Below are 26,074 nucleotides of genomic sequence, written 5' to 3'. Positions count from 1 at the left end.
GTTTTGGAGCAAGTTTAGCCCTATCCTCTGGTCAAACAACCTGTTTCAACCGAGGCCCCTTAGGATATGGAGCAAGGCATAGAAGGTCACAAGTCAACAGCAGGAGAAGCTACTTCTCAAGAACAAACCTCTCAAGCTCCATCTAGCACTGACAATGTTACAACTGAGACCCCAAGCAATGAACCACCGAAGGACTCAGCAGAGGCTAAAGAAACCAACAAAAGTGTTACCTCTACCGAGCAACCTACGGAGGATGCAAAAGCCTCCCAAGCTATTGTACTGATTCAACCGACAAAATCTAAAGAAAAGAAAATGAAAAAGCATAGTTTCAAAATAGATTTATCAAAACTAATAGTGTTTCCAAATGTAGACATATCTAAATTAAAAGGGAAAGCACTCATTGAATTCGATGAACTATGCAAAGCCAAAGATGAACAGGAAAAACAAATAGCTATTCAAAAGAAAAATAAAGTACTTCAGAAGGTGAAAGCACTCTTAATCGATATGCTACCTAAAGCTACAGTGAGAATAGATGCAACCATCCATGTTCAACTAGATGAACTCCTCAATCAGATAGAGACATCTGAAGTAGATGCATCTGAATATTTTAGCAAGTTAAAGGACAAAGAGCTCATTGCTAAAATTATTGAAGAGGTACAGAAAGCTATTTCTATTAGCAAAGTTAAACTTGTCAAATTTATTCCTGAGTTGACCCCTCAACTCAAGTACATTCTTTATTTATTTCAGAAACTTTGTACATTCTCTTTATTCGTTAAAGATATTAAAAATAAAATAGAAGTGATTGAGAAAGAGATCATCGATCTCTCAAATAAGTTGACCACAGAGCCAAATTCTGTTCAGAATTTTTATACAAAGTTACAAAAGCTCATGGCTCAACAATTGGAACTTAGGAATGAAGAACACAAAATAAGGATGGACATTATGACTTTGCAAACATTATTCATTCCTCATCTTTCATTTTTCCAAGAGTAGATCAACAAGGCTACCTCCCTATCCACTTAGCAAGAGGGAAGCACCTTAGATGGCCTAATTTCACTGTTAGCAGACATTATAGCTCAGAATTCTTTAATGGACAGTGTCAAGAATGCCCCCTCTGCCGCTCTTACCAATGTACAAACAAAGTACAAATCCATTTTTGACTAGTTGCCACCACGGAATGGTAACTAACTTTTGATGTTTGTCAAAAAGGGGGAGTGATATAGCATCAAAGTATCACAAAAAGGAGTGTAGTATACAGGGGGAGTATACCGAGAAGAGTATATGCATAGTTGAGTTTGATAGGGAAGCAGTGACAACCAAGTAGTGATTACAGAATATTGATCACCAAGCATGCAAAATTAGAGTTATGTATAGTATATTGATAAGGGGAGTATATCTGAATATACTATTTCATTGACAAATGTATATACTGTCAATTTAGTCAAATTTTGTAAGTATATAAATTTTTTTTTACTTATAACTTTGAAAGTAGTTTTGTCAAACATATCAACTAATGTCAAAAGGAAAGATTGTTACTACTTACTAAGTTGCCATTAGTCTTATCTTCAAAGTTATTCTAGTCAGTTACTACTACTGAAATATTCAGTCAGTAAGCACAAAATAGTTGGTTATAGAAGAAAGTAGTCTCAAAGCCTAGTATACACTAAGTTGTCTACCGAGTAACACTCTATGTCTATCGAGCAGCAAGAATAATATACCGAGTGAACACACACCGAGTGAAACATGTTACCAGATTCATTGAAGCTGGACATATATGGGAAACATGATACAAAGATCGAGGATCAAGTAACCGTTATCACATTGGAAATTGCACTTAAAGATTGTATATGATTTTAAGGTCATCTAACCAATGAAATATTTTTGTATGGTTATTCATTCAAGAAATCATGTTTGTAAGATCGAAGCATGAACCAGATCACCGACATAAGAGATCTATTTATACAGCATGAGTTAAGAATTAAATATATATGTGTGCATGTGTGTATGAAGCAATGCTTGTACAAAAAAAAGAAAAATCATGAGAAATCACAGAGTGTTATGACTGTTACAGTTGATAGAGAAACACAGAAGTCACCGAGAGGGATTTCAGAGAACAGTCAAGGAACAGAGTAAACAAAAGGGTTTACCGAGTTATTATATGGATTACCAAGGTATGCTATAAGTTAGGTAATATCATTTTGAGCACATAGAATCTGCTATAACATTCTAGATGTAAAGTTGCAGATATTTGTAATGATTTTATTGTAATATTTTGAAGTGGTAAGAGAAACCTGTAACAGGGTAAAAGACTCTAACTAAGTCTATAAATTGTAAAGCCTTTAACTAGGTGCAGCATTTAGAATAAGTGTTGTGAAATCCTTTGGCAAGGTAGATCTAACAGATATTGATACTCCTAATAGGGTAAGCTATCAGAAATAGCTAAACATGTAGCTCTAACCGAGCAACCTTTATTATTGTAGTAGTGAAGTTATGGGTGCCATCCCCACTGTAGTTTTTCTCTCTAACCAAGAGTTTTTGCGTAACCAAAATATATGTGTTATGGAGTGAATCATGTATGATTGTTATTTATTTGTTTTAGCATTATATTATGTTACAACAATATTTAGTTTATGCTTAACAGTAAAGTTATTGTTGAAGAAAAGTTTTGAAGTACTGATTCACCCCTCCCTTCTCAGTACATTAGCTTTCCATAATGGGCCTAACAGTTAGAGCATCACTGGTAGGGTAAGATAAATAGGTAGTATAAGGTATATCCCAGTTATGTTTTGTGGTCGGTGACTAATCCTGAACCGACACAATGAGCAAAGGTGGATGTCAAAAAATAAGACATGTAGCTTCCAGGTGGAAAAGTAGAAAACCTAACATGCAGAGGTCAGTGAGTGAGGTAGTTGGTGATTGGGTCGATAGTTAATGCAAACTGTCAAAATCATAGGTTGAGTGCAGAAGGATGCAGCTCGAGGCAGATCGAAAGGTTGACTATTGAGATGCGATGATCGATGTAGGGGTACCCAGGTACAGATCAAATTTGGTGAAGGGACATCCGAGATCATTTATGGTGGTTGACAATGCAAGGCTGACAAAATAGGTTGCAAGTTGCCAAGGTTAGAAAATGTGTACTGGAAGGGTAAGTAATGGTAGTGTTGCGTGATTTGTCACAAGCTATCTAGCTTTGATACAAGATCTAATTGGATATGATACGGTTCATGGTCAGTAGAAGAAACTCTAGTGCATTAAGGTTAAATTAATGTTTTGATGGGAAAGCACTAGTATAAATGTGTAGATCGAAGACTAGATCGGTTTCTGTTGTAGGAGAGAGTGATGCTGGTGAAGTGAGTGTAAGCAGTGAGTCAATTAGTTTGAGAGTGTTGAAGAAGGAACCGATAAGAGGAGTTTAACTGGTAAGTGTGATGAGAAGGTATTGATCTATCTATTAGAGGGTAGACTGCTGAAGTGAAGGTAGATCAATGTGAGAGGAAGAACAATAAGAAGATCTAGCAGACAAGATTGAACCGACAAGGTTCACCGGCAAGCTACTACAGAGAATAACTATCTGTTATACTGATAGAGATTGTATCGGTAATGAAGAGTGAGTGAAAAAGGAGATCCAGTAAGGCATAATCAGAGCAAAAGAGGATTCAAACAAAGAGAGAAAGGTTCTGGTACAGCAGAGGCAGAGTGACAAAAAGAGATTCAACCAATAAGGGTTGAAGTAACCAGTGAAGTAATTGCAGAGTCTATCAGTTCACCTAACTGATAGTGTCTAAATTAGTAAGGTTGCAATAGAGAGTGAAGGAGAGCAGAAATAGTGTGAGTGGAGAACCGGTAGAGAACAAAGCAAGGTTGAACTAGAAGAGAAGAGTTAAACCAGAAGAGAGAATTAAATTGCAGAGGTTACAAAACTCATTTGTAACCAAGTTATTACTATTTTTTGATAATATTCATTATATTCACTGATTTCATTCTCGGTGTAGGGTTCAATGCTCCTTAGGTTGGTGCCCTAAACTTTATAATAATGTTGTTTTATTATGAGGCTGGATTGGAGCATTAGACTCCAGAAGTATTTCTCACCGAGGTTTTTCCCACATTGGGTTTTCCTAGTATATCTGATGTTATGTGATGTGTCTTTGTGTGCTTGCATCTTGATCTCTTCCCTTATCTCATTGGTATATTCACTTAGTGTTTGAGCTTCTAACCAATACACACATATAGGATTAAAAGCTTATAATTATTGATAACCACTTAATCATCCCCCTCTTAGTGGCATCTTGTGTTCTACATTCCATAAAATCAATGTGGATACTTTTATTATTCAACTCGATTCCCTTTCTATTCGTGGCTTTGATAATGTTGGTAAGGAGACGTTAGGTAGAATTATTTTGCCTATTAAGGTAGGTCCAACTATTTTACCTACAACTATCCATGTCATGCTCAATACTCTCACATATAACCTCCTTCTAGGTATAATTTAGATTCATGCTATGCAAGTAGTCCCTTCTACTCTTCATCATAATATCAAGTTTATCTAGGAAAATGACATGTATATGTTACAAACTTATACAAATTTGTAAATGAAAATAAAATCTCAATCTCTTCAATTATTTCTCTAATACAAACAAATTCACTATCTCTTATTAAGGATACTTCACCTAAAGAGGTACTCTTGGAGGATGATTGGGAGTCATTAGAATTTACGTCCTCCTTTATTGGAGAATGGAAAATTCCCAATCTTGAGACTCAATCCTCGAATGAGCCTAGTGTGTCATTTGTTTAAACCTCTTCTAAATCTATTCCAACTTTTTATTCCAACACATATCTTGATATTATTTGCGTATCTTTAAACTTTAATCCAATTAATATTAAGAGTACACCCTCTCATCCTAACATTTCAATACCTACTAAAACTTCTAAACTTGATTTGGAAAAATATTATGGAGTTTGTTTCAAGATCCTTTCTAAACATGGATACAATGGACTTGGTTTAGGATGTGTGCTACAAAGTTTTGAGGCTCGAGAGAAATATGCATCATACTTTTCTAAGGAAGGTTTAGTTTTCCAACCTCCTCCTTTTTCAACATCCCCTCCCCCATTGTCTAACACATCCATGTCTTCTTATTCCAATTTTTATTACAACAAGATAATATTTTATCTGATTTTCTTCAATCTAAGTTGATTTCCCTTCTTTGGCCCAAACACGGAAGAAAATATAGACAAGATCTTGATAATTATTTGTTTTGTGTGTATCAAAAAATCCATGGCCATTATACTAATGAATGTCAATCGTGAATAGTAAAATTCAACAATTCATTGATTATGGTATAATTTAAGTAGCAGGTGACAATGAGTGCCATACTTGTCATAACCATTCTAAATAATATCTAAGTTCCTATTATGTTTCTCTTCACTATGTGACATTGAAAGCTTACCTTTTGGAGGCTCATTGTTATTCATGATGGTACAATTTTAGGTGAAATCATATTAGGCGATAAACATAATAGTGTATTTATTCTTGTCTCTATGCTTGAGGTGCAAGAATAGTTTTATAGTCATTCCTTAATTCTAAGGATTCACTTTTTGTTTATTGAGTTGCATCTTTCATAAATTGATGTCCTTTCTTGCATACAATTATAATTCATGTGAGTACATGGATGTTCCTTGGTTAGGACCTATTCCTTGCTTGAAATAGTACATATTTTATGAATAATCTATCCTTAGAAATTATGCAATCCTTCACTAAGAATCTACTTTTTTCCTAGCAATAGGGAAGGTGTATATTTTTGTTCCCCTTACCCTCTCTTATTTTTAAATATGTTGTAGGTAGGAATTCAGAAATCATCAAAGCAAATAGGAAATTGGTCTAGCTCAATCACGAAAACTCAAATGCAGTGACAAGAATCCTAAAAACACTCAATAGAGATAGGGAAATAAAACATTCAAATGAAATGCAAAGCATCACAAACGTGAATGTCTCCTCCATGATTCTCCATTGTCCTTCTTTCTCCTTCAAATAGCTTTATTTTGTGGATCTCACCTTCAAGTGCATAAGTATAATGTGAAAGCAAGATTGACAAGACGAGATGACAACATAAGGGTACTAGAAGCATGATTGATTCGACCTTTGATTGAAGAAATTCATCCAATTTATAGACAAATTGGAGAAAAGACAAGATTAGCATGAATTTGATTCAAATGGAAATTTCAAATCAAGAATGACAAATATGACAAATTATGACAAATTGACACTTTCTATGCGAAATTGATTGATTGACAATTATGACAAATTACTATGTCAAAATTGATTGATTGACAATTATGACAAATTATGACAAATTTGCTATGTCATTCCCATGAAATTATGAGAAAATTAGGAGAAAATTGAAAATTAGATGAATTAGAAATTAGGAAATTAGGAATTAGGAGAAATTAGTAAATTGGAAAATTAGGTAAATTTATTAATAATTTTCATTAATTAATTCACAAAAAGGGAGGAATTAGTTAGCCAATTAAATAAACATTTAATTGTGACAAGAAGACTTAGGATAAATAAACTATTTAACCTAGAGGGAGAAATGACAAACAAGGTTAAATGAATAAATCATGAAACCCTAGAAAATGCAAGGATGACAATTAGGTCTTGACAAAAGATAATTGATATCGATTCAATTTGATCATGATTCTGACTGACAAAGGACCAGTGTTGATAAATGATTTGATTGATAAATGCACCAATTGACAAGGAACAATGACTAATTGATCCAAATTTATATGATTGAGAAGGACGATGATCAATGACAAATCGATCACAAAATGACAAGATTGAAAATGACAATGATCGATGACAAATCGATCGCAAAACGACAAGATTGAAAATGATAATGATCGATGACAAATCGATCACCAGATGACAAGATTGAAAAGAGGACAATGATCGACAACAAATCAATCGCAAGATGACAAGATTGAAAAGAGGACATAACCCTAATTAGGATTGACAATGTCCAAAATGATGACAAATGAGCACGCACATTGATGCGACAAGATAAGATCGACCAAAATCATGACTGAAGATTGTTATCGACAAGAAAAAATTCGAAAGTGAGACAAATGAAGAATGCAAAAGAAGGACTCAATGCTTGCAAATGATAAAGACCAAGTGCATAACATAGGAGAAATGTTAATGCGACGCAAAAACCCTAAAATAAGGCAATGCGCCAATGTTAAAGTATGACTCTGCAAGCGTTGACCAATTTTAGACATCTACAGATATCATCCTTATTGAAGATCTCCTCTCTTTTCAGAGGTAGATATTTTTTAGGAAATGATATATTCCTCTTTTAATCATGCATCCCTCAAAAGGATCCTTGTACACTTGTTGCAAGATATGTATTTTACAATTATCTCCTCCTCGCTTAAAACAAGGCTGGAATGCATGTGTTGTCACTTAAATGATATCTCCTTGGTGACAAAGGTGTTTATCCTCATTTATATCTTCCTTATGATATCAACATAGGGCTATGTTTTGATTAATTAGAAAAGTAGGTTTTCAAGACTCGAAACCTTTAACATAGGATATTAAGAAATGTCATCATAGAGTTCCAAAACATAAAAACCAGATACAAAATGACTGGCAACAAGCCAGTAAACAAAAAAGATAGCATAAGATAGGAACAACAAAACAACAGAAACTAGGAAAACACTACACAATTAAAGAGTCTTTAGAAGGTCCTTCACCTTAATCACCAGCTGATCATAGGAGGCCGCAACAACTTTGAGTTCATCCAAGTCCTTATTTGGCTTCTTCTCTTTCTTTTTTCCTCTGGTTTTGGTTCTGGGTCCTTGAACATCTCCTCTACCTTCAGTGTCAGGGTCAATGTCTAGGGTATCCTTCTCCTCATCCAATTTTCTAATGAGAGTTTTAGTATTGCTAGCAGAGACCTTCAGAATGTTCAAGCTTTGCTCTGCAATACTTTTGAGACATTCCTCAATTTTACTAACTTTACTGACAGTTACCAACATAGTTTGATCCATAGCATTATCTTTTTCTTTCCTCTCTAGCAAGTCTTTCTCAATTTGCTCGAATCTAGGGTTGAAGGAGTCTCTTATGTTTTTAGCTTTAGCAATAGTATTTGTCAAATCCTCCATGTATCAGCCATAGTGTTCCCTTCCCCTGTGTTAATAGTTTCCAGAATCTGGATTTTGTGGTTGAGCTTTTTGTTGTCATCCACAGCTTTCTTGCAACTAGTGAATAACCATTCCATGGTGTCCATAAAATATTTCATACCTTGAGGAGGTGGGTTTACGAAGAGATCGATCTTGCCAGAGTTGTCCTGTTCCTTATTTGGGGTGTTACCAACAGTAGCTTTATCATCAGCCCTAATAATTTCTCTAGTGGTCACCTCCTCCAAGTTCTAGTCAGCTTTCAGAATCTTTTTTTGCTTATGATCTTACAACTCCTTCACATTCTCATCCTTTCTCTTTTGTTTATTTTTGGTCTGTGTATGGACTTTAGTTTTCTTTTTCTGAGAACCCAGGGGTTTCTCCTTCTCTGAGTCTTCCAAGCCCTCCTTCTTTGAGGAGGAGCTAATCTAGAGAATTTTTCCTTTGGGTTTCTTTCCCTTTGAGGAGGAAGGCCTATTTTTCAAATATTTCCCCTTCTTACCTATTTTGACTTTCGAGTCATCCATACTCTCCTCAGACTCGCTCATTGGATCACTATGAGAACCCTCATCCAAGGAAAAAATAAAGTCCCACCCATCCTCCTCCGACTCAGAAATAGAGGGCTACGGACGGGCTATTTGGTTAGCCTTGAGATGGTCATAAATAAGAACCATTAAGCCCTGATGCATGGCAATGTCCCCCGTAGGGTTCTCTTTATAGGCTTTTATGGTGGCATTCATAGAACATAACAAAAAATATGGAATGCTAACCTTCTCATCATGCTTAAATGATTCGACAAAACAAAATTGTAGTTGTATAATTTAGTGAATCTACCATCTAAAGTAATATAGTGCATTATAACAAAAAGGACCTCCCTCCATGGTTTGACAAAATCCCTAGGGAAATAGTAAGTTTTACTTAGCTTCACCAGGCATTTTTTCTCCTTTTCAATTTTCGGATATCTATCAATGGCCTCCTTGCTCACTTTTCTATCTCTGTAGTAGTTACTTCCTTCCCTTCAGAGCCCTGTGGCTTGGGCAATAAGGTCTTCATCTATGACAATAGAATGGTCTTCCATCTTCAAAATACCCTTTCTCTAGTATTTACAAAAGAAATTGGTGACTATGGCATCCTGTCCATGAAGCCTCTCCATAAATTTAGAAAAACGACCCTTATGTAGTATGTTCCAGACTGCCTCCTTTTGCTTCCATTCTTTGCAGCTGCTACACTTGTATCAGTGTCTATTTCCACCCATATTTTCTCTATTCAGAGTAGAATGTCGAAACTTGCAGAGAACTTTAGACCAAAAGTTTCTCAAAGATACCAAATTTACCCAGAAAGCGTGGGAAGTGATTGATTGAGTGTTATAATAAATGGTGCTGGCAATATTATAATTACTTAGAGCGCTCCTTTTAATCCGTTTCATTATTAGTTTGTACATCAAAAAAAATTGGGATGCTATGATATCAGTCCTTGAAAATGATTAATCTTACTTCCTTAAAGATGTCTTGTTCACCCTGCCAAGTAATCATTTCATCTTGATTGACCGTCGTGTTGGCTGCCTAGTCATCAGACCCATTAGCTTCATGGTAGATATGAGATATGTAGATTTTCTCAAAAGTGTTGATGATGTATTTAGCTACTTTTATAATGTTATTAATAGACCATGAAGGCTTAGAGGTCCCCTTGAGGCATTTGATGATATTGTTTGAGTCCCCTTCAATCCATATTTAGGGGAAATTCCATCTTTTTGCGAGAAAAATACCTTGGAGTGCTGCCATTGCTTCTGCTTTGTGGTTTGTTTGACTTCCTATTGGAACAACAATCAATTCCTTGCATATACCTTTGTCATCTCTAAGAATAGCTCCACATCCCACAGGGCCCGAATTACCTTTTGCAGCACCATCAAAATTGACTTTGAACCAACCATGAGGGGCAATTTGCCACCTTGCTTCAAGTCTTTTGTTTTGCTTAGGATCATAACTGCCAGCATTCTTCAAATTCTAGGAACTTAAAATGTGAGATTCCAGAGGGTTGGTCAAAAAATAGGGGCCCCCAATGATCCCAATGTTCTCCACAATCGCCCATTGAATTTTTTGGAACACAATATCTTGAGTAAGAGTGGTGTCCCTAAAGATATGATCGTTTCTTTCTTTCCATAGTCCCCACAGAATGTGAGGGAGTGATAGCTGCCACAGAGATCTCAAAAAGGAGTTAGACCAATGGTAATTCTAGGAGTAGAACAACTCATTGATAGTATTAGGAAACACCCAATCAATGTTAAAACTCTTAAGAAATCTTTCCCAGATCAAAGCAGAATAGGAATAGTGGATAGCTAGATGGTCCACTGACTCTTCCTCCTTAAGACAAAGAGAATATCTATTAGGAAAGGCAAGTCCTCTATCTTTGAGGTTATCTAAGGTCAAGATTTTATTTTGAAGAATAGTCCAATAGAAAAAGTTGATTTTGGGGGTTAGACCCTTTATCCAAGCTTTAGACCAAAAAGGATTATCAGGAGGGGCAGGGGAAAAATCACCATACATTGAAGAGATAGTAATGATATCTTTGGGTTCATATTTCCAAATGAGGGAGTCTTCCTCTTTATTCAACCAAACCGAAGACAGATGGTTCTTAAGCTTAATGAGACTTGGGTGGATGCTTTCAATGTTCTGCCAATTATTGCCTATCCAATATCCTTCAACTAGAGGACCAAAAGATCTAATACAGGAGGAGGCATAGGGGGGCCATTCTGGGATATCAGTCAAAGGTTTATCAAAAATCCAGGGGTCTTCCTACAATTTAACTTTCCTACCACTGCCAACTTTCCAAGTAACCCCTTTAGCAATGCTATCTCTACACTTAGAGGCATGATTCCAGATGTAAGACCCATTAATGCTGATTTCAAAATTGATAAAAGAGGAAAGAGAGGAGGACAAAAGAGAGTACTTACTTCGCTAGATTTTACACCATTCATTATTTGAGTGGAACATTCTCCAAACTTGTTTGGACAACAAAGCTTCATTTAAGGTCAGGATTCTTCTCAGGCCCAAACCTCCTTTACTTTTTGGTCTACATACCTGTTCCCAAGCCACAAGAGACTTTCTTTTCTTGTCCTCAACCCCTGACCATAGAAATTTTCTTTGAATTTTCTCAATTGCATCAGCATACTGAACAAGAATTCTGAAAAGGCTTAGGGCATAGATAGGTATTCTTTGAATTGAATCTTTTAGAAGTTGAAGCTTTCCAGCCTGACTTAAAAGGGCACCTTTCCAACCAGCTAGATTTTTATGAAATTTGCTCACTAGAGAGCTCCAGAAAGAATCAGGAGGTGCAATGCCCAAAGGGAGGCCAAGATAAGTGGAAGGAAGATCTGCAATCTGACATTCCAGGATTTTGTTGATTCTCTGTTGTCTTCTCTCTGGAGTATTGATGAAAAAACATCCCTTTTGACCCAATTAATGAGCTGACCAGAAGTAGAGGAAAACTTGCAAAGAGTGTCCTTCAAGGTTCTAGCTTCATTAATACTTGATTCCCCCATGACAATGGTATCATCCACAAACTGTTGGTGGGAGCAGATAAGATTAGCTGAAGAGGGTTGAAGTCCCTTAAAAGAACCTCGCATAACCATATTTTCCATAGACCTTCCAAAACATTCAACCATAATAATGAAGAGGATAGGGGAGATGGGATCCCCTTGCCTCAGTCCTCTAGATGCTTGAAAGAAGGGAGAAGGTGAGCCATTAGCAAGAATAGTAAAAGAGGCTGAGGTAATAAGCTGACTAAAGAAGTCAACATATTTGGTGGAAAAACCATAAGCCACAAGAACCTTCACAAGAAAAGACCAATCAACCAGGTCATAGGCCTTAGATAGATCAAGCTTGAGGATGAGACCCTGTTTCTTAGCCCTAACAAGAGAATGAATATTCTCATGAACTTTAATAATGGAGTCAAGAATTTGTCTTCCTAGGATAAAACCATTTTGCTAATGAGTAATCAAAGAAGGAAGGACAGTCAAAATTCTGGTAGTAAGATCCTTGGAGATAATCTTATAGAAAGAATTACATAGGCTGATAGGTCTGAACTTGTCCATGGAGTCGGCACCTTGGGTTTTGGGAATAAGAGAAATGAAGGTGCCATTAATTTCCTTCAAAAGTCTTCTGGCCCCAAAAAATTCCTTAACCCCATTGGAAACATCTTTCCCGACAATGTTCCAGAATTCTTGGAAGAAGAACATGGGAAAACCATTCGGTCCGGGGGCTTTATTACCATCAAAAGAAAAAATAGTTTTTTTGATTTCCAAAATTGAAGGAATGGAAGAAAGAGAGACATTCATCTTCTCATCAATAAGACAAGGAATATTTTGAAGAAAATAAGATTGAGCATCAGTATCCAACCTGTGATCCCTCCCGAGAAGTTTCGAAAAGTACCTTTTGGCTTCAATCCTAATTTCTTCCTCCTTGACCAACTCCCCATTGTCCACTGTCAATTTAGTTATCCTGTTTGTCACTTTATGTTTGATCGTAGACATATGAAAAAATCTTGTATTCCTATCTCCTTCCTTTAGCCAAATGCATCTTGATCTCTGCTTCCAATAAGTTTCCTCTTTACCAATGATTTCATAGTATTTTTTAAGGGTCTCATTTTCTTCAGCAATAGACACACTACTGAAGCCATCCTTCTAAATTTGGACCTATATTTTCTTGAGGTCATCCTAGACTTTGCCTTTGGCCTCAAAAATGTTCCCAAAGCTAGATTTGTTCTAGATTCTTATATTGTCCTTTACACTTTTAAGTTTCTTTGCAAATTTGTACATAGCAGTTCCCTCAACTTGGATATTCCACCAATTCTAAATATTATGATTGATTTTTGGGTGATGAGTCCACACTTTTTCAAATTTGAAAGGAAAATTTCTTCTTCTATTAATTGGGTCAGCAATGAAGGTGATGGGAAAATGATCTGACCCAACCCAGATATGGGCAAACAGGGAGCAGAAATAATGTATGTACCATTCATCAGAGATCAGAGCCCTATCAAGGCAAACTTGGATAAGATCATTACCAGTTCTCCTGTTAGTCCAAGTGTAATTGCATCCCTTTATCTCCACATCATTCAGAGCCTGAGTATTTATAAAGTCCATAAGGGCCAACCTACTTTCCAACTAAGAAGGGCTTCCACCAAATTTATCCTCTTCTCTCAAAGAAGTATTAAAATCTCCCATGACCAACCAACTAAGATTTTTGAAACTGTCCCTAACTTCTTCAAGTTTTTTCTAGAAGGATTTTTTGGCTTTCAAGGTGTTGGGTGCATAAATATTGGTGAGGGCCCATGATGTTTCATCTTTAAAATGCTCAAATCTAATACAAGAGAAAATAATTTCTTGAATAAGAACATGGCCTTTGACACTATTAAGATTCCAAATGGTAGCTGTACCTCCCGAAGCACCTTCCGAACTACCACCACTAATACTCCCATTTTTAAAAAACTTCAAAGATTCAACTTTTTCTCTACTCATTTTGGTCTCTTGAATAAGAAAAACATCAGGTTTGCTATCCCTTATCATATTCCTAATGATATCATGTTTATGAGGATTGTTAAGTCCCCTTATATTCCAAGAGATAATCTTCATAGTTACTTACTGATTCCTAGCTCCTTAAGAGTCTTCTAGGTCCCATCTGCAATGTTCTTATTGGCCTCCTTGTCTATGGCTTTATGGTTAGAAGGTCATCCTAGGGAAGAGGAGATATACCCAACATCAACTTGATCTATTCTGCTGGATTTCCTTAGTTGAGAAGCCGAGGGAGTGGTTCCTTTCTTATTCCTATTTTTTGGTATTTTCTAGTCAGCTTCTTTCTCAAGAACCACTTCCAGATTACTGAGGATTCTAGATATTTCATCTTCATCTCCCCAATTAGGGAATCTAGAATCATGTGAGACACTGTTTACTATTTTTGAGTTTTGATCTGAATCCGAAAGGCTTATACCCAGTATAGAACATTTTTGGGCTTCTTGCATTTCAAAACTTATCATGAGTGGGGAAGAATCCATCTTTTCTTCTTGGGAGCCAAGGATCTCCCCTTCCTTAGGTTGATCATCTTTCTATTGCATTTCCTTACCAGCATAAGTGTCAGCAATTACCACTCCAGCTATGTCTTTTGAAGTTTCAGACTATTCTTTCAATTCCTCTATTCGGATCTGCTCTGTCACGGAGTTGTTTACTTTGGTTGGCTCATTTCTCAATATTTCCTGAGTTGGAGGATTGGAGGCAGAGGTTGAGGACACTTCCTTATTTTCCCCTAATGGCTCAAAATAGTTTTTGTCAATAAAGTCAGCTTCCTTATTCTCTGAGTTTTTGACTTGCCATACCTTTTTTTCTGGAGCCTTTTTACTTTCAATCGAGGGTTTAGTCTACTTGAGCTCTCCTTTCATCTTGATAGGATAGGATTTTGCCTAGTCACCAACTTTCTTACAATGGAAGTAGGTAAAGGAGATAGGTTCATATTCTATTTGTTGTTTCCATGTCCCCAACTTTGACACTATATCTATTTGTTCTGGCATGTCTGCATCATGGGATATCCCTACACAAAACCTAGGATGAGTTAGTCTCCTTTTTGAAGTTGTGACTGGGTCTATAGAGAGGAGTTCACTAAAGGATCTTGCAATTCATCAGAAGATTCTTTATGCCCAATATTTAAGAGGTAGACCTGGTAATTTACCCATATTGGAACTTGTACCAAGAGGGATTCATTCATGTTCAGGTTCAGATGCCATTTCCGAAGAACCAAGGTTGTCTTTCCTACCATCCAGGGAATTCCACGAAGTATCCTTAGTTTATCTTCTTCACACGAGAAAGTAAAAGATAGGAGGCCTTTAGGCAAAGCCAAGATTTCAACATTACCCTTCAAAGCCCACTTTCGCTTGACATAAGCCCTTACAACTTCAATGTTTGGATGTGAACCCATAAATTTTCCTACCAGGGAGTTTGACATAATGTCCAGAATCAGATCAAGGATAGAAATAGTGAACTTTCCACCAGATGGATTAGAAATATTCTTGATAGGAGGTAAAGTGGATTTACCAGATGGTTTTGTTCCAACAAGGGATGACCATTTTCTAGGTTCATTTATGTCCTCCAAGGTCTCAACACATGGGCTGGACCCCCCACTAGACCCCTCCCCCGAAAACCCAGAAGCCTCTTTCTTCTCTGACAGAGTACCATCATTATGTGGAATGTCAACAGCCTTCGGAATATCCAAAGGCTTGTCCTTCTCTCCCATAGGACCAACTCCTTTGATCTGGACTCTCCCACCATTGGAACCAAAGTTCCCACCTTTCAGAGAATTTGAATTTTGAATTCTCTCATTACCACTTGCTACTCCTCCTACCATTGCTACAAATAATTGAATTGTTTTTCTTATTAACATAGGGCTATGTTGATATCTTGAGGAGGGGCATATATACGGCCTCCTTGTTGAATTTTTAGATATATTTCTCTATCATTTATCTTATATAGGTCGTTACATTCTCAAAATCAGACTTGATGTCTTAGATGGGATATTTCATTCTCAAAACCATAGATTTTCTAACCATTTACCTTGTAAAAAGAACGCTTTGCTTGGCAAGAACCTTCCTTTTTTAGGATGTATTTGTTGAACATCTAGAATACTGAGAGGGGAGGGGTGAATCAATATTCCCTTGAACTTATTAAAAATTTTAAACAACCAACCACATAATATTACTTAGATAAAGAATTAACAAGATAGCAGATAATAAAGTACACCACATAACACAAAGATTTATACATAGAAAACCCAAGATGGGAAAAACCATGGAGATTGTTAACTCTCAGTAATATGTAATCGGTTATAGTAATACAAAAATAGGTGGCTCACTATCGGATGGAATCACTATCCAAAGTATGACGACTTACAACCAATAGTACAAAAATGAACTGTTATGTTGCATCTATTATATGCATGAGATTCAGTTCCAATTAAGTGCATAATATATATTACAACTGCTGTACAAAATCACTTTCACGTCCATTGTCTAATCACATATACTATACACCATACCATATGATCAAAAATATCATCTATCTAAACATTGCTTGCTAACTGCATTATATACTAAACATGTCTTGATAAAGTTATCTTTAACCAAAGTAAAGGATAAGCTCCAAAAATATTTTATAGGCCACACTATACTGATTATGTTATATTAAAAAAGTCAGACAAAACACAAAAAAGACTTCATATCTTGAAATACAAAATATCTAAATTGCAAATGATTCCAAATAGGACTGGACCAAACATGTCATGATGCATTAACCAAGAAAAAATAGAGTACCTTATTATCAGACCCATACCAAAGTTGTAATCACACATCAACACCAAAATGAATAGATGTAGTCATCTAGAGAGGTATACACCATGATCCCAAAACCTTGTGTGATTTCTAGACCAGTAATAGTATCAAACTATATGAAGCTTGTGTTGGAATGTATTACATGTGACTCTTATGTCGAAATGTGTCAGACCAATGTTGTTGGATCCAAAAACATCAATGACAATATTCTAACAATCTCCCCCTTTGTCATTGATGACAACATTGTATATGTGTGTACAAAAAGAAAACACATCTATCCATCCTTTACATATTCACTCCTCTATACAAATTTTATAGTTTTACATTACATATATTTACTCCCCCTTTGGCATCAATGGTAAAGGGTGTGGACACAAACTATCTAAGGAAAAAGAAGAGAAACTCACCCTAAGAAAAATAACCATAAAAGAGGTTAACTAGATGATTCTTTAATCTTCTGAATTTGTGTAGACCAAGTATCCTTCATTTCTAGTCCATTATTGAATGACAACTTTGAGAAGAGCATACTAGACCTATAGAGACACAAGTATATTTTTAGCATCTTCAATGGAACAAGGTTCAGAGAAGGTAAATTGTTGTTCCTTGGAGAGGGAACGATTCATCAAAGAGATGCAATCACTACACATATCTCTTATATATCAAAGAGGGATGATGATGTTATCCCTCTACTATTGGATCTCAAAGTATCTCTTGTGCAAATCTTCAATGATTGTACTTCTGGACCCAGAGAGGTCCCGAGCTAGCTGAAACGAAGGAAATGCCTCTTCAATTTTTGATTCAATTGCATCAATCTCATTCTGAATACTCTTGGTAGCAGTTGACCATTGAAGACTATAAAGATAGATTTAATTGCCAATGGAGAGTCAAGATTGACCTTGCGTAATAAGTTGACATAGGTCTCCATTTGCTACTTCACATTTAATTTTCAAATCAGATAGAAAATTTTCTTTTTCAGCCTCCTTTTCATGACCTATCCGAGATTCAAGAGTGGAGGAGTAACTTTTGAGTGATTTCACCAAGATTTTGCATTTATCTAGATTGGAAGATGATGGATCAATGGAAGAACTAGGAATAGAACTTTGAAGAGATGATATCACATCTTCAATTACTTTATTCTTCTCTTTCAATTCATCAAACATATCCTTTTCAGCAGAAGCCTGAATAGCTTTACCAATCTAAAACTTCTAAAAGGAATCAATCTTATTTAGATCAACAAGAAATGTGGAGGTGATAGGTTGGAATGATAGTGGAGTGGAAAGAAAATTTTATATTGTGCTAGAGCTAGAGATTTCTTCCACCTTTTCAGTGGTGTCAGTCGGAGTGATGCGTTCTTTAGATGGAACCTTTTCTTCCACTTCCTTCTTGTTTTATTTAACCTCTTTCTATTTATCCTTTTTCTCTTTTGATCTATTAGTGGGAACATTCGGAGCTACAATGTCATCAGGTGTATTTATCAAAGAATTTTTTTTCACCACAGTGACATCAAGCACAATATTCTTAGATACAAAATCATCAGAAATAATCTTTTCATTAACAATGTTTTCAATGACATATTCAGTAGATATTTTTTTCGGACCTTCAATAATTGGTAGAAGTTCATATTTGTTTGCAATTGATCTCACATATTCTACTGATTCTACTTTTCGTGTATCTATATCTTGTGACCTTTCCATAAGAGCATCTAGCCTTTTCTTTGTCCTGAGTTTTGTTATGCATATTTGTATAAGAGCAGCCTTGTCTTTCTTGGAAAGAGTGTCACCAACAACCTCTAGAGAATTCTTATGGATTTCCTTGTCATCTTCTATATCTTTTCTTCTAATCTCATTAATAATTTTCTAGAGATCTTGGGGAATGTCTTTCTTAAAATCTTCTAAAACAACATTTAATCTAACACAATATTGAATGAAAACATTTACAATGGTTTCCTTATATTAATTGTTAGCTTCAACATATATATTACTTACTTGTTTCTGTAGATAGGAATCTGAAAATCATCAAAGCAAGTAGCAAATTAACCTAGCTCAATCACGAAAACTCAATTGCAATGATAAGAAAACCTACAAACATTCAATAGAGATATGGAAATAAAACATTCAATTCAAATGCAAACCATCACAAATGTGGATGTCTCCTCCATGATTCTCCATTGTCCTTCTTTCTCCTTCAAATTGCTTTGTTTTGTGGATCTCACCTTCAAGTACATAAGCATAATGTGAAAGCAAGATTGACAAGACGGTAGCGCAAGAATACTAGAAGCGTGATTGATTCGGGGATCCTTTGATTGAAGAAATTCATCCAATTTATAGACAAATTGGAGAGATGACAAGATTAGCATGAAGAGATTTGAGAGGAAATTTCAAATCAAGAATGACAAATATGACAAATTATGACAAATTGACACTTTCTATGCAAAATTGATTGATTGACAAATTATGACAAAATTGACAAGGTTGCTATGCAAAATTGATTGATTGACAAATTATGACAAATTATGAAAAATTTGCTATGTCATTCCCATGAAATTAGGAGAAATATTAGAAAAATAGGAGAAAATAGAAAATTAGATGAATTAGAAATTAGGAAATTAGAAAATTATGAATTAGGAGAAATTAGGTAAATTAATTAATAATATTTCATTCATTAATTAATTCACAAAAAGAGGAAAGATTTAATTAGCCAGTTAAATAAATATTTATTTGTGACAAGAAGACTTAGGATAAATAAATAAATTATTTAACCTAAAGGGAAAATGACAAACAAGATTAAATGAATAAATCATGAAACCCTAGAAGATGAAAATGAAAGGATGACAATTAGGTCTTGACAAAAGATAATTGATGCCGATTTGATTTGATCACAACTAACAAAGGACCAATGTTGATAAATGATTTGATTGATAAATGCACCAATTGACGAGGAACAATGACTAATTTATCTAAATTGACATGATTGAGAAGGATGACGATCGATGACAAATCGATCGCAAAATGACAAGATTGAAAATGACAGAAATCGATGACAAATTGATCACAAAATGACAAGATTGAAAATGACAACGATTGATGAGAAATCGATCGCAAAATGACAAGATTGACCAGAGGACAAAACCCTAATTCTATCATCAATTAGGATTGACGATGTCCAAAATGAAATTGAATTGACGATGTCAAAATATGCCAAATGAGCACACACATTGATGTGACAGGATAAGATTGACCAAAATCATGACTGAAGATTATTATCGACAAGACCAAATTCGAAAGCGAGAAAAATGAAGAATGCAGAAGAAGGACTCAATGCTCACAAATGATAAAGACCAAGTGCGTGACATAGAAGAAATGTTAATGCAACGCAAAAACCCTAAAATAAGGCAATGCGCAAATGTTAAAGTATGACTCTGCAAGCATTGACCATTTTTAGATGTCTACAGTTTCAACTGACCTTCATGAGCTATCATATTATATACATACTCTATATCAAGGGGTTCCATGATTATCTACTTACCTTTGCCTTTTCGAGACTGAATCTGGAATCCCTTGGTATTAGATTCTTCTTCTGATGCTTCTTCTTCAGACTCAACTTCAATAACTTTCCTATTGCCCCTTCTAGGATTCTTCTAAGAGGATGGAGACATATTTTCCTTCTCCCTCTTGATGATATTTTTAGCTTCTTTACTTAGAGATCCTTTCTCTTTCACTAGAGAATTGGAAGATTTGGCGATCTTTTCAAAACTCTTGAATTGCTCCACTTCCTTAGCAATAAGGCCAGATTGATTCAAAGATTAATTGATAGTATTCTAAACAACTTTCTTCCTCACCTTCTTGGTTTTCTCCATATGAATTTCCATGGATTTTTCTTCTACTATACCAAACCTTCCTTTGATCTCATCTAGCAGACTTTCCAATAAGACTTTGGCAAGTCCTTCTAATCTTTCTTTAGAAACTTCATATCTCAAAGTTAGAATCCATTTATTTCTAGGAACTACGGCCTCCATAGTGCATTTGTCTGTTGAAATAATGAATGTGATATTTGTTTGAATATTTGCACAAAGGATATAGGGATTCTCTTCTTATTGTGCATTTTGAGAAGAAATATTGTGAAGTAGCTAGTGAATGCCTCGTCCTACTTAGAGAAATTTGTAAACCTTCTCAATCAATCTAGGATTTGATGAGCTATCAGAGTGCCTTCTGTCCATACTACCTTTCCACATCCAGGAATCTCTTGCAATAAATAAAATAGGATACATAGAGCTAGAGACCCATACTTGAATGGATGCTTTTTCTCCTTGCACTACTCCAAGTTGTCTAGAAACTACTACTTTATAATTTCCCATAGATCAAAACATGCACCTTTCTCAACTATTTTTTATGCCATATTGACTATAGTAGTTGAGATTGAGTTTTCTCAATTGGTATAGTAACTTTTGTTTCCTATCATCATTGAATGATATCTCATGGTAGGGTTTGTAATAGTGTCAATTGTAAGGGAATGGTCATCGTATTTGGTGTTGGTCAGCCTCTCAACTTCCTTGTTATTTTCCAATTTTAGTGTTGAGATAGAACTTGTATCACATAGACCGGTAATCACCTTCATTACATCCTTGGTAATCTGGAATGGTTCATCGAGCTACAAGAATTCATCATGAAATATTCTCATAGAAATTCTAACCCATTTGTCATCAAAAATAGAAATTGGGGAAGCGGTTCCACACTTGGATTCTTTTCTCAACTAAGGTTTTGTATTTTATATTTATTTCAAAATCATTCCTAATTAACTTTTATGTCCATAAATTTTTCAGCTTTCCATGGTCGAATTCATCCAACTTCACATGAATATATGCCCTAACATATTTTGACAAAACAACTCCAAAAGTAATACTTGAAACTATACCCTTTAGATCATTTTCAAGAGACTTGGTTGGATACTTCTTAAATGATGGTTCTTACCAAGTTCTTTTATTGAAAACTATAGGGGTATCCATGGATAAAAGTATTTAAGAATGAAATTGTAGAAAAATACCTCTTGTTGCTTCGTCGAGAAACCCTAACCCTTTCTCTACTTTCTCTGCTCTAGATCTCTATTGCTTTCGAGTGAGAAAAAAACTTGGCAAGTTTTGTTTTATACCTTTTAAACCCAATTTCACACATGAAATGTAATAAGAAATAAGATCAAATTTTCTAATTTTTTATTTTGTCTGAGTTCACAGTCTCTTTTCAAACCTCAACATTTGACCAAAAATGGATATATTCCACCAAGGTCCTCACCATAATTCTCATATCTTCTTGTTGTTACTATAGTCCTATTATCTTTGGCAGGGGATGGATTTTTCATGATTTAACTCCCCTAGGCCAAAGCCTCTAATCCTCAGTTACCAGACCCAATGTCTGCACTGGAGCTAGGTGCAACCTCAACTTCCTTTTTCCTCCAGATTTTCTTCATTTCTGCATTCACATTTTCTTTGTTGATCTTCTTTATTGTTGCACTTGGCTTCACTTCTACTCTACAATTCCTTGCAATGTGACCATATTTGTTGCATTGGTAGCATTTTTTAATCCTTTGCAAACAAAACATCATCCTACAAATTGTTTATATCTATTCTAATCTACTACGACATGATTTCTGCATTGACTAGCTTTATGACCATAATTTTTACAAGTATAACATCTATAGGAGAAAGTCCTAATATTATAAATTATTTTATTTCTAAATTCAAATACTTTATGGCCTAATTTATTTCAATTAAAGTAATATTTATTGAAAGAAACATTTTGTTTATTTACCTGTTGCTTGACTAGTGACTTACCTTTGTCATCTTTTGTTGACTTATCAGTCTCAATTTCTTTTATTAAAGAAGGTCCTTAATTTCTAGATTTTCTTTGTGATATTTATCTCATCTTGAATCCTCAACCACTTTTGATTTCTAAAGATCTTTGTACAAGTAACATCTGATCTAGCTTACCTAAACTTACCTTAAGATTGTCTTCTTGTTTCTTTGATTTTTCCAGATCTGATTTCAAGGGTGTGACTTCTTATCCTAGCTTCTTACATTCCTCTAATTCACACTTCACCATTTGGTTTAAGTACTCCTTGGTTTTCTCATCAATTCACTCTTAGTTTTTAGATCTGCAATAGTGTTTTTTGCTTTCTTGATCTCTTCACTACCCTCCTTATGTCTCAACTTGAATTTTTGGATTTGTTTTCTCATTTTTTCAATGCATGCATTTGTCAACTAGACATTTTCTTTCAAATCTTAATTTTCATTTTTGACTGCATCAAGATCCTTGAGAGAATTTCTAAGTTCTTCACTAATATCCATAAGTTCAACTTTCCAAATCTCTTTCAAGTGGTTAAACTCTTCTAAAGGACTAGGCTCTGATACCAATTGTTGAACATCTGATATACTGAGAGGGGAGAGGTGAATCAGTATTCCCTTGAACTTATTAAACCTTTTAAACAACCAACCACATAACATTACTTAGCTAAAGAATTAACAAGATAGCATAGAATAAAGTACACCACATAACATAGAGATTTATACATTGAAAACTCAAGATGGGAAAAACCATAGAGAGGGTTAACTCTCAGTAATATGCAACTGGTTATAGTAATACAAAAATAGGCGGCTCACTGCCGGATGGACTCACTATCCAAAGTATGATGGCTTACAACCAATAGTATAAAAATGAACTATTATGTTGCATCTATTCTATGAATGAGATATAGTTCCAATTAAGGACATAATTTATATTAGAATCTCTATACAAAATCACTTTCACATCCACCACCCAATCCCATATACTATATACCATACCATATGATCAAAAATATCATCTATCTAAACACTTCTTGCTAACTGGATTACATACTAAACATGTCTTCATAAAGTTAGCTCTAACCGGAGTAAAGGATAGGCTCCAAAAATATTTTACATGCCATGCTATATTGATTATGCTATATTAAAGAAGTCAACCAAAACACAAAGAGACTTTCTTCATATCTTAAAATACAAAATATCAAAAATGTCGATGATTATAGATAGGACCAAACCAAAAATGTCATGCTACATGAACCAAGCAAAAATAGAGTGCCTTATTACCAAACCCATAACAAAGCTATAAACACTCATCAACACTAGAATGATCAAATGTATTCATCTAGAGAGGTATACACCATGATCTCGAAGCCTTATATGTAATTTCCAAACCTATAATAGTACCAAACTATATGAAGCTTGTGCTGGAATGTGCTACATGTGACTCTTATGTCAGAATGTGTCGAACCAATGTTGTCGGATCCAAAAACATCAATGACGTCAATGAAATTTGCTAACAGAATTAAATAGCATAACACAACTTTCGAGACCTTTTGATTCTTCAAGACGATTTGACTAGCATAACACACTTTATTGTCCCATAGAATCTATTCCCCTCCATAGATTACCTAGCATAATGCAACTTTCTAGCCCATGGAATCCATGTTCCTTCTCTCTATCTTCATGAACTGATAACATAACACACTTTTCTAGTGTTGGATTATGATCTCTTCTCCCCTCAATTTGTGTGTGTGCTTAATATTTTTATAATTCTACTTATGCTCTTGCAATAACATGTTGAGAATTATATTAATGGTCGAGATAGTATAGTGTTGAGGTCTCTTCAACTAATTAAATTGGACCTTTTGTTTTGGTACTAATGTTATTTTCTTTGTGTATATTTGAAGGTTATTTGCATGGATTGTTAGGATCTTATTCTTGGTGGCTCACACATACCTCAAACTTAATGTTTCCATTCTCTGTTGGCATTTGCATGAAGATTGTAATAATGAAATGTTATGTTGCCATTGATGTCAATTAACCAATAATGATATTGTTGTAATGTTGTTTTGTAACCGGTAGGAAGATCTAGTGAAGGAAACTATAACTAGTAGGTAAGTTTGTGGAGTGAACTAGTATTGCTAAGTATTGGAGATTTGAACCGGTAAACCCTACCTGTTGATTTGATAAACCCTAATAGATTAAGTTTGATTGGTTTATGATCTAATGATGAGCGGTAATGATTATGACATGTATGCATATTGTATGAAGAGAGTTTCAAAGTGTTTTTGGCATGTTGAGGTAACATTTTTTGTCTAGGGAATGAGCAAGTATATTGCATGTAATGCAAAGCACGTGATGATTTACTGAGTTTGATGAAGTGGTGATTAAGGAGAAGTCAAGGATTTCTTGAATGATGTGTAGAGATTGTTATGTAATCCAATGGTCATACTTGAATTGACTTGTTTTTAATCTCTATGAGAGAATTATTTTTTTGTTGTATTAACAACCTATTGATTTGTTTATAAGGTTGATGAGTTGTTTTATTTCAGAGTTGGCAAATTTTTAGTTGAGTGTGTGGTTTTCAAACCAGGTGATGTATCTGCAGTTTGTGTAAAGGAAAATAGGAGCATGAAAATGATTTGAACAAGCAAGTGTAGTGCTATTCAACAGATCAGCAAACTCCTATTATTTTCTAACAATTACAACAGTTTAAAATCCCCTAACCAGGTAACCTCTAACAAGCTTGGTGTTATTCAAATCCTCTAACCAGGTGGTCCATTAGCTCAGATTTTAAATCCTCTCTCGAGGTTACTCCTCATAGAGTATTGCTTCTAACAATGCATTATAGTCAATCCCTTAACCGGGTGGTCCCTAATAGGATTTGATCTAAACAAGACTTTTTGTATAAGATTTAATAGGCTTGGCTCCTAACAGGTGGAAATTTAGAAGAGTTAAAATAGTTATCTTGTGAGTCTCATCTAAGATTGGTTTTTCCCATACAAATGATCTACATACATATACTCCATACAAATGATTTACATACATATCCTTCGCATCATTTTTTTCTTCACATTGTTCTACACACACACCTATATTACAATGACCTAATTAATTGACTTAAATACCCGTTACAAACAATATGCCTTAAGTTGGCTTACAACACATTACAAAAGATATTCAATGTCGGCTCTATATAATAATTACAAAATGATTTTACAAATAAAAATTTTCAGATCCCAAACTGATGTCAGCTTCACTGAAGTGTTGGATGCCGATGTCGGTGCCTGTTATGACCCTAATTACTCTAATGCCGGTATCTATCGGTGTATGTCTCAAATGCCGATATCTGTTGACATATTCCTTCTACAAAATCTTGTTTCCATCAATGACAACATATGAATCCAATGAGTGTCAATTGCCAATTGTTATACTATTCTTCTTACCAGACCTTACTAAATCTCAATCAATCTTCCAAAATGAAGGAATCACGAACTGTGGATTGGATATCTGACTCACCAGATGCCAATTTCCATCAATGACAATAAGTGATAATCAATGCAATGTCTCATGCCAACAATATCCCCCTTTGGCATTCATGGCAGCACTTAGTAAAAAATGACTAAGTGTTGGTATCAAAACCAATATCAAACTTCTGGACTCAAAAGAATCAAAGAATCAAGAATCTCCCCCTAAGATCAA

Source organism: Cryptomeria japonica, chromosome 4 (genome assembly GCF_030272615.1).
Source record: "Cryptomeria japonica chromosome 4, Sugi_1.0, whole genome shotgun sequence".
NCBI lineage: Eukaryota > Viridiplantae > Streptophyta > Pinopsida > Cupressales > Cupressaceae > Cryptomeria > Cryptomeria japonica.
This window is presented reverse-complemented; position numbering follows the sequence as displayed.